Genomic DNA, 11,132 nt, shown 5'->3' on the forward strand with positions numbered 1-11,132 from the left:
AAGGAGACGGCGAGCTGTGGAGACAGCGATGAGCGCCGGAGGGACGGGGCAAGGCAGGCAGGTTGTGCACATGAGGTGAATTTTGGTTAGGAAGGCCGGAGCTGCCTGAGCTCAGGTGACAGCGGGGCGCGCAGCGGAGGAGCTGTCATCCCGAGGCAACATCCAGGCAATGCCGCGTAACCTAGGAGCTCTACGCCCAGTGATGTGGCGGATTAAAGCCCTCAAAGGTTAGAAAACGGGAGATAGCTTGAGCAAATCTTAGTTCTGTAACCGTTCTTTAGTTAGTTCCTTTGCTTTATATAATGAAAGAATGCAGTCTCGAAGCTGAACGCTGCCTTTTGCAGAGCACAGGATGCGTGGTGCTTACTGATTTAAAAGCCAGCAATTTCCGCCCTCCCACACCCATTCTTAAATATGTGGCCCTAGACCATATTTAGTGCACACAGTTCCTCACTGGCCTTTCTTCAACAGTGCTTGCTATAGCACTTCATAAACGTCATTTTATGTCAGCATCCTTTGATGCAAGGGTTGGAGAGGTAAAGTAATTCGCCATGTAATTTGCAATTTATCAATGAAGAGCCACAACAGATAAATCGGCTAATGTCCTGCTTGATGCCAATGACCTGATTTTTTCAGATAGACTATTGCAGGATGTTTGGTTCAGTGGACTGCTCCCAAAGCCTTTTGTTTGCAGCTGACAATGCTTGGCATTTCTGCAAATAGGTATCAAGCCAGGCAGTGGGAAACTCACAGTACATGGCTCCCTGGAGGGCTCTGGATTTGACTGATTAAGCATGGGATCACTGCGATGGAGAAAGAACCCAGCTGCTGGGCCATGTCTCCCCTTCCATGACTAGGGAAAAGTCCTCCCTCCCTCTTCCTGAGATCCCACCACCACAGCAACTTACAGTTGGATAATTCAGGCCTCACAGTAAACAGTCCCTTTTGTTACACAGTAGTGATTCATTTTTAGGGCAGAATTGTTCCATTCTTTGAGTAGGGCTCAGTTAGAAAATAGCATTGCCATTTATGTTTCAATGCAAAAAATACAACAAAGTGTTTAGAAACAGTTACTTTGGTTTATTCTTTTCAACTTAAGCATGCTGAACTTCAAGAAAGCAAACATTTTTCAATGCGCTTAAAAAATCCCCAGCCCTAAATCTGTTTGTATTATAAGCCAATGCCCCAAAACCAAGTATACTCCATGGGGCACTGTGGTGTAATCAGAGAAACCCCCAGATAAAAGGAAAAGTAACATTTTGTGAACACTTTAGCATATAAACCTTATTGGAACCTACTGGCAGATGTCATCAAGACTGTCTGATAGGCCAGAGACAAGCATATACCTCTATATGTAACGCTGCATCAGTGCACCGTGACTTTTCAACCTTCCCACTGGAATGATAGAGGTACAGAGAGCTCATTTGTGTAGAAAACGAGTGAGTATCACTCCGAGGAGTACCGCTGCAGCCTACAGACTATTGTAATAGTTGCTGGGGAGCATCCTTCAAGGTTGCACGGATGCTGTCTCCCTAGAGACAGAGACTCTGGAAAGCTGTTGGGCCTCCCCCAGGGAAGGCTGATCATTCTGCAGCAGAGCAGGGACTGCAGGAGCACAGCGACGCCTCTCTAGATCTCTAAGCGGGGAACAAACCAGCTTCCCTCAGAGCAGTTCACAAAAACCACAGGCCAGCTTCTGCTGAAACTCTGCCTTAGATGCTAAAAACGGTTGTCAGACCTCAGGCATGCAACATCTTAATCTCAATGAACTGAACATTTTCTGACCAAACTGTGCTGACGCACTTGGAGAAGCTTTGTTGACAGTGCAGGAAGGATAAGAGGGATAAAGGCGTAGAGACTTATCTCTCAAGGGATCATAATTTGTCTCATTTATTCAACTTGGTCCTCAGTCCATCATCCAGTGGGTGAGCTGGGTACAAATTTGAAATGCACATTTTGCCATGTGGAAACAAGACAAACTGGATCACTGAGGAAAATATTGTTAAAGTATTGATATTAAAGCGAAAAAAGGTGGAGCATGGCAATGACATTTCCCAGTAGCACAACACTGGGAGGACCACGCAGGAGGAACGGAGTGTCCTGAATGAAGCAGCAGAAACAACCAAAATTCACTCCTCCAAACTGTAACTTCATATGAGCAGGGACTTGTGGCCAGCGTTTCATCCTCAGCAGGACCTGTCACCTGAGAGGTGTTGCCAAGGAAGGCCTGAGAGCATTAGCTCCCTGTGGGGATTGTTATGAGCTCTGTAGACAACAACGTACAGGGCAACAGCGATGACGTCAAGGGGTACCCAGCGGGGCTGAGACAGCTCAGCTTAGGTTGCTGCTGAAGCTGTGACCCTGGGGGAGAAGAAGCCAGGGACACTTAGGCAAGGCAAGCAAAGTTGGTGGTGGCTGAAAAGACCTCAAGGAGGAGAAATCACAAGGGGCAGCACTGCCCTGGTAGACGAAGAGGGAGGGGGGCTGCACAGGGCCCAAGGCAAACATGGACTGTCTGACAACCAGCCCTGAGCACTGAGTGATAATTAAAGTCTTACAGGCTCCGGGCCACCTTTATGAGTATGAACACACTGACAAAAAACTCCGCGAGGAACTCCTGAAAACACATGACTAATCTTGATTCCAGATGATCTCACTGTCCTTCCAGTGTAACTCTGGCTTCCCGTTTCCCTCGCGGTAGCTGGGAGATTTGGAAGCTTCCCCGAACTGCATGAACGCAACGCACTGCAAGGAGCCGGCTGGAAACCCCGACTTTGGTTGAAGGAAATTAGTTTTACAGGTGGAAAAGTAGGGTCAGCTTAGTTTCTCTGTCCTGCAAAAGATTAGAATATGTCTACATAAGCTGTTATTAATTTCTGGTATTGCTTTCAGAAGCTGAAGAAATAATGATAAATTTGATTGGAGAGCCCTTGGCTGAATCATTTTCCACTTGGAAAGGTAATGCTCTTCTAAATGAACCAGTTTCTTAAATCACATCTTTTTAGGGAAACAAACAATACTGAGCATCCTCTATTGTCATGTTTTGAAACAAATATTTAATTTTTGCATCATGAAATCAGCTTTTTGTCATAGTAGAAAGTAAAAATCCAAGCGATATATTTTGGTCCCCTTGAAGAAAAAAATTCCACTGGAGTTTTTCTAAGTAGCATTAGCCATGCAGATTGCCTGGCACTGCAGTTAAAGATCTCTTTGAGATCTGGCTTTACTAAATGGATAACCCCAGCACTGTTCAGAAATCCAGACATTTTTTTTCTCCCACTTCAAAGGGGGTTTTTTAGCCTATGATTCACGTCGCTGACAAGACATTACCAAGTGCAGAAAATAAATGAATACCTCAGACGTTAGCAATAGATTTCCGCGTACTTGCCCCCCTTCTAGACCACCATTTTACGCACAGCAGTTACTACTCAATCAGAAGAACTGGCAGCCGCAGCTCGTTGTGGTTTGGGAACCGGGTTGTTCGGAGATCGTTGGCCTTTCTTAAAAGGCTGAAATGCGATCTCAGCCCCGAGCCTTGCTGGTGGATGAAGACGCCCTGACAGCCACGCAAGAGGGGAAGGAAGTAAGGTGATATCACGGGCTAAACATCGTGACTCTCCCACAGCATGAAAGCAGCCTCACAGGTTGGTCTAAGCCACCAAAAACCCCGCTCAGAGCCGGCGTCCGAGGCTGCAGAGGGAGGCGGTGGTGTGCAGGAGACTTCTCCCACGCACCGGTAGATGGAGCGCTGCGGTACTGCAGATCTCCTCCTCAGCCTGGGCTGCTGCAGCGACGGGTACCAGCTCCCGCATGCTGCCATGGCTTTATTTGCAATGCTATTTCAACACAACACCTGTGGTTACTTCGAATCCGCAGTTAGAATGTCTTTTTTTTTTTTTTTTTTTTTTTAATTTAAAGTTTTGAAAAAAAAAGTCGCTTTAGTCGCGTCAGAATATCCCTCTGAATGCTATTTCAACACAACACCTGTGGTTACTTCGAATCCGCAGTTAGAATGTCTTTTTTTTTTTTTTTTTTTTTTTTTAAATTAAAGCTTTGAAAGAAAAAGTCTGCTTAGTCGCGTCAGAATATCCCTCTGTAAAAGACACTGACTTTTAGACAGCAGTTTGCATATTTTAAAAAGCCTTAAAGATTAGACCCATCATGAAACAGTATAAAAGTCCCACTGACTACTCTAAAAAGACTTGTGAAGTGCTGTCGTAAATAAACTCTTGCCTAAACTGGTATCTAAATTTGGTTTTTAGCATTTAACCCTGCACTGCTCAGCAGACCAAGCCACATATTTGTTTTAAATGGTATCACCGCTCAGAAAAATAAGGCTTTCTCCTACCCTCTTTACACACACACACACGAGTGTGCATTCATACACACGTGGCAGTTTCAAGTCAGGACTACTGTTAATATCAACTATGCTCCTATTTATAACAGGATTTTTTTTACTGTGTGAACACATCTCAAGGAATCTTATGATTTAGAACATTATTGGGGTTCATACAAAGTCTGAGTTGGTGTTTCCCCTTTTGAGCTGGTTGAAAGCAGGCAATTACCTGTGAAAATTGTCCTTAGAAAGGTTTTGGAATAGGCTAGAGGAAATAACCATCTTTCAAAACACGGATGAAACTAGTTTCACTGTTCCCTCAGGAGTTAAGAATAGAGTAAAAGTGGGGAGCAACCCCTGATCCTTTGTTATCTTCAGTGCCACGTTCAGAAAGGATGTTTGGCTAAAATGCAAAAAGCTTGCTTGCTGCAAGGGTTATTTCTTTAAGAACAGTCCTGTTTCCCCCCTCCTCAATTATTCTCTAAATAATGTACCAGACTCTCAAGATCCATGTCAACAACTCGATGCATGATAGCCACATCAGGTTTCTCGTATGCTTAGGTCATTAGTTAGTAAGGACATTGTCAAGTTATTAGGTTTGAAATATCCTATTTTTAAATTCTTTGTTTTGAAGTCACCGGAAGTTTGGTAGAGAAATCTGTTCCTTGATTACACTAATTTTTATTTAACTCTCACATAAGCATGTTACTGTCCAGACAGGGTTTTATGCATAGCTTGTATATACAGTCCTGAGCACTGGGATATATGATTTGCATTTCTTTTATGATTCAGAATTCAGGAAAAATCAGCTTCAAAATATCTGAATTTTGTTGAAATAGCCGTAACTTCAACACTTGCATAGTTAAAGCAATACCTGTGTGTATGTATTTATGATCTGTAGCACCTGTACGCTGAGCTCCATCTCTCCTCTTGTTTGATCTTCAGTCAATGCACTCTTGAGCAGACAGGAGGTTACAAATCAGCATCACAAAGCAGGACATTTCCTCAAAACTCCTAGTTTCCCCCCTACGGCAGCTGTGCTATGCATGCATGAATCATGTCTGTCCTTTGCAACCCCACAGTCAGTTCCTAAGCAGGTTCTTCCCCCACTGACCCGGCATCCATTGAAGTAACCTGGAAATATCTAATTGATTTCAGTGAACCTCACATTCAGTTCTGAATGGTGGAATTATCTGATCTTCTTTTCACCTGACAACTATAATTATGTTTAGTAGAACTGTTACAGGTGTTTCTAGAGATTCAGTTGCCTTAGGGAACAACCAGTTCCTTTCTGTCAGTAAGGGCCACTGGTAAGTATTTTTGTTCCTCTATAGTATCAGCCAGTTTTATCTAGTCTTACCCAGTTCTTGATTACCACAACACGTTTGCAGTGCTGATTTGCAGAACCTAATTGTCCATTTTATCAATACAGTCTACTTAGATAATATCTTTGAGGCCATCTCCTTCCCCTTTTTTAAAAAGTACAACTGCATTGCCATTATTTTTTTACCTCCCCTGGTTCCTCCAGCCCTACCACAATCCCATAAAATTAAAAATCTGACTCCTGTCTTCATTTTAATGTACTGGATAATTTGAAATTTTTGGCATCACCACAAGCCTATGTGAGTTGAGATCATTGTGAGGTTCCCATGTGAATTCCTGGAATTTTCAAGCTGTTTTAACAAGTCTTTGAATTCCTGTCATCCCCTTTAGATTTTCCTCCCCTAGTTCATAGTTCAAGCCGATCATATAAATATGCCACACAACTATGCTTTCCAAATGTATCCACCTTCGCATTGCTGAGCAAAAAGACTCAGGGTAGACAAGAAGAATAAAATCAGCTCATGGCTACAGCAAGGGGATCCCACTGTTCTGAGGAAAAGAAAACTGAAGTCATGTGAAACTGCAGGTAGTTGTTAACTGTTAAAGCAGTAAATATGCGGAGTTGTGTGTTTCCTTTGGATCAGGCCTTGATACTTTGGAAAATTCCACATCTGTGATCCAATCATACCCTGAAGTGATTCTTGGGAATGCTTATTCGCACTGTCTCCAATACTACTACTGCCTGACTCTTCAATAACACTAAAGTGAGGAAAAACCCAGCAGTCTAACTGAGGTGCACAACCAAGAATCAGGAGACACGGCATCTCTTTCTAGACTAACCTCATGTTGACAGGTAAGTCACACAGCCAGATTCACATTAGACAATATCATGCTCTGTGAACAGCCCTCTTGTCGTCAGTGGGTCCCAGGACTTGGGTAGTACTCAGAACACAAAGGGGGTTCTCCAAATTCTGTTTGTAACCCCTTTGGTTTTCAGTTTCTCCAACTGGAAAAGAGAGATAACCTTACTTGCAAGGTTTCATTTACTGACAGTTTAATATACACTGAAAAGATTCAGAAAGAGAGCAATGAGAAGTATGAAGTATTGCCAAAGATAAGTACTTTCAAGGTGGCTTTGTTATTGTTCTGGCTACGCGCCCACAGTGCTTTGCGTGCAATTTAATACCACCGGTTGGAGAAATATTTGATTTACCAGATTTGTAAGCTCTAGCTGATTAAAAAACAGAAGTGGGGAAAAGAAAAGTGAAGTGCTTGATCAAGCCAGTATTTAACACCTTGTCCAGAAGCACTCTTCTGGTCCCTTCCAAGTGAGCTGTCATCATACTCAATTTTCTTAAGAACGGGGGGAAAAAAAAGAGTCAAGTGAGGATGGCAAGTGTGCTTTCCCACTTGGTCACTGTGTCTGGGCTCAGCCTCCGTCTGATCTGCTGTAAGAAATCTTCTTTCAGGAGGGGAAAAGTTTGGCATTTGGTTGTATAGAACACCTAGCTGATAGAGGCTTGAATTGAGAACGTCACACAGTGCAACACCCTCTTGCTGCCCTGCGCCTCGAAGCAGGGACTGTGCCGAGAGAAGGAGCTCTGCTGTCTGCATTTCTTTCTCCTGAACTCCCAGTTCAAGTATTAGTGCAGGCTGAACCGCATGAAAGTAGTCTGCACCTGCTTGCACCAAAATGCCTGAAGTCAGGGGCATTTTGCAAGCAAATACACTCATGTCCAGGTTCCCTGGCCGAAGCCCTCATTAGAGGTGCACTTTCACAATCAGTTTAAGTATGCTTAAGGCTGCATTGACACTGAAAATAATAGTCTTGAACTCTTTCTTCAGGTCCCTCCCTCCAAGCCAGCACTGGCAAAGCTGTGCACTGAGACCAGAGTAGTAAACTGAGTGGCCTGAAAAGCAATTTATCTGTGGGAGAGAGAGGGAACGAGTAGTCAAGGTGGCATCATTCCTTTAAGACACTGGTAGACAGATCTCTACACAAGTATGTCCTAAGTCCTTGCTTTGCGTGGCAATAGCAGAAGAAAAAGAAGGTAATACAAACTTATCCCTGCTAGGAAAGGTAGGATCTGACCCAAAGTGGCCAAGAATGCAATGGCAATGCTCCCGGTTTACACAATGTTAGCTTTTGACTGCACCAGTTGCTATGGTCCTGCCCTAAAAATAATTCAAGTCCTGATAAGATGATAAAGACCATCTCACAAATGTTTTTCTCACCTTCTGCTTGCTTGGTAAGGAACAGAAAAAGTACAGTAGAATTAGTGCATGAAGGTAGCAGTCATCACAGAAATTATTTTAAAAAATGAATACATAAAATGAACAATCTTCCTGAAAACATCAGAATTTAATCAGATTTGCTTGCAATGTGCACTGAATAAGGAACCCGCTTTAAAAAAAATCCACTACTCAGGAAAAAAAACAACCAAACCACAAAGTCAAGAACAGTCTTAAAAAATGGAAAGGACCACAACTAATTTAATAAGATATTTTCTACAGATAGTTTTCCTGTCCCTACACTGACATCAGGGAAAAAATCTGACAGGGTTCAGGTAGACATTAGCTGTCCTGTCCTCAGATAATCTTTGACAGCTGAGAGAGCAGGAATTAATGTATACAAACACAGCACATTTGAAAAATATTAACTAAAGATAGGCATAAACTATTCTCTAATGGAGGTCTCAGACGTGATCAACAAAAAGAAAAGCTGAAGCAGATACTTTCCAAGAGCAATGTATACAACAGAACCATTCCAGGCTTTTATGACTTGATCTTTAAAACTGGCCAAGAAAAGATTTCATTTCGTTTACTTAAACAGATTACAAAAGGAAAATGTCTCCCTACCCTACCCCTTTGTCAGACGGATTCCAGAACAGAAGATTAGCTAACAGTTTGGTCTTACAGTGTGTATACACGTGCTACTTCGCATCAGCAAGAGGAACTTGGTCAGTTTGCAACATGAGGAGAAACACACGTTGGTGCAAGTTCTCTGTTTCTGTCACCCACTATGGGTAAAGCGGCAGAGTGGGTCAGGACATTAGGAAAAAGGTTTTAGGGGTTGGTTTCCACTTCTCACTACATAACATGCGAAAAATACCCTTTCTGTTTCTACTTGTTCATGTAGGAGCAAACAAACGCAGCTTCCACAAGAAGCACGACAGTACTGAAAGTAGTAGTATCATCAGTATTACAAATGCGTGAGTAACAAAATCCTCCTAACTAGGGCTGAACCCCTGTGCCAGCATGAACCCTGGCACGGAGCCTTCCAGACAGACTGTCTGGCTGGGGAGGAAGCTGGAGCGAGTGGCTGCAAACTTCCTGCTTCCAGAGCTACCAAAGGGAACCGGTGCTGCTCAGAAATCCGGACGGTGCAAGCTGAAGAGAGCTGCGCCGCCAGGGTGCAATGATTCAACGCCGTCCACCAGCAGCCACTCCTGCCAGAGCTCTTCTGGAGGCTTGCCCAAGACTTAGCGCTGCCCTGGCCTTCACCCACCCTCTTTTCCAGTCTGCATGGCACCATACGGGAAGCTCCATAACTGCAAGGCTTGCCCAGGCTAAGGTGTGCACTGAAGGTGTACCTTAACATTGCTGCTTCCCGTCACTTTTGGATGGAGTCCTCCCTGCAAGTATCCATAGCCAGCAGAACACTTTTTGAACCTATCACTTTCCTTCAGCTTGGACAGGCTGAAAGAGTTGGGGTTGTTCAGCCCAGAGAAGAGAAGGCTCCAGGGACACCTTATTGCATCCTTCCAGTACCTAAAGGGGGCCTACAGGAGAGCTGGGGAAGGACTTTTTACAAGGGCATGTAGCGATAGGACGAGGGGGAATGCCTTCAAACTGGAAGAAGGTAGATTTAGACTAGATATTAGGAAGAATTTTTTCACTTTGAGGGTGGTGAGGCACTGGAAGAGGTTGCCCAGAGAAGTTGTGGAAGCTCCATCCCTGGAGGCGTTTGAGGCCAGGCTGGATGGGGCTTTGAGCAACCTCATCTAGGGGGAGGTGTCCCTGCCCATGGCAGGGGGGTTGGAACTCCATGATCTTCAAGGTCCCTTCTGACCTAAACCATTCTATGAATCTAAATGTTTAGGGGCAACTCACTCCCTCCTCCCACATCTGAAAGCATGGAGAGAGTTGTAAAGTCTAGAGTAAGTTCAAGTGTATTTTAGTTGGAAATTTAGTCTATTCCTAAAAGTTTATAGTGGATGGCGATTTGCTCATAGTGTCCTTTTGGCTGTATTACTTCTCTTTTGACTTCTGCAAGTACAGTCTGGTTTTTATGCCAGGGGCTTGCTGATTATATTATCATTTGTATTTTACAGTTTTGAAGGGATTTCTAAGAAGATAAATTCACCACTAAATGAAGAGATCGGGGCAAGGTTAGAGCATCACTCAAATTTTCAGACTGAGCTGAGGTCTCATTGGTGAATAACACAGGCAAACTGGATGCCTCACAGTGGTGAATTACAGCCAGTGGGGTTGTTTGTGAGGTAACAAAGTAGTTTTCCAGAATGGTTTCTTGTCAAAAGGTAATGGTAGTGGTGGGAGCTGTGATGATCATGATAAGGAGTTCAAGCAGATCAAGATAAGCAGTTGCAGTGAAAGGCAGAGATACAGAAACCCCCCAACATAACTGAACAATAATATTGTTAAAAGAATGCCAAAAAAAAAAATTGCTTTAAAGCAGGACTCAAGGTCTGCGTGCAGAAATACACCTGTCTACATTATAGATAACATTCTGTGTACAAATGCAGTGCAGCTGGCACCTATCTGCTGACCTTTGTAGATAAGAATTATCTCATTGATACACACAATTGTTCTATTTGCATATGTGGTAATTACATACACTTGTTTCCCTCTGGACCATCCAAGATAATCTTCTAGATGAAGGCTGTGATAAAATGTCAACAGTGCAGTTACAGAGTTGAAAGTCTGCTCTGTATTTAATCAGTGCAGAGCAAGGACTACGTCTTATTACCCTGTCTCACCATAAATTTGTTGCTGAGAGGTAGTTGCCATGCATTTATAGCTGGTTAAGAATGCATGCACACCAGTTACGGCAGGCTAAATTAGAGGCCATGAATGCAATCTTAATTTACTTTGTGGTGACTTGCTCCTGGCACATACCTTTCACACTGATCCTAAATGAGCACAGCTAAAAAAGAACTGATTTTTCACAGTTAACCAAGGAATCACAGATAAACTCTGGATCGTTTTCAGCTATAGCTTTAAGTTTCCTAATTTAATTTCTAATGAAGCTGGTGAAGTCAAGATCTCTGGGGAGCTGTCATCTTTAACTCCAAGTGTCTTTTCCACAGCTCTGTTCCAAAAATCCAGGGAGCTGAAAGTTTCTTTAATCATACCAGTCCTGTTGAATCTGTTAAAACTCAGACAAACATGATGTCAGCTGCAGGCCCAGCAGGGCACTTTCAGAAGATCAGATTTCTTTAAATTACAAAAC

Source organism: Charadrius vociferus, unplaced genomic scaffold (genome assembly GCF_000708025.1).
Source record: "Charadrius vociferus isolate BGI_N301 unplaced genomic scaffold, ASM70802v2 scaffold444, whole genome shotgun sequence".
Lineage (NCBI taxonomy): Eukaryota > Metazoa > Chordata > Aves > Charadriiformes > Charadriidae > Charadrius > Charadrius vociferus.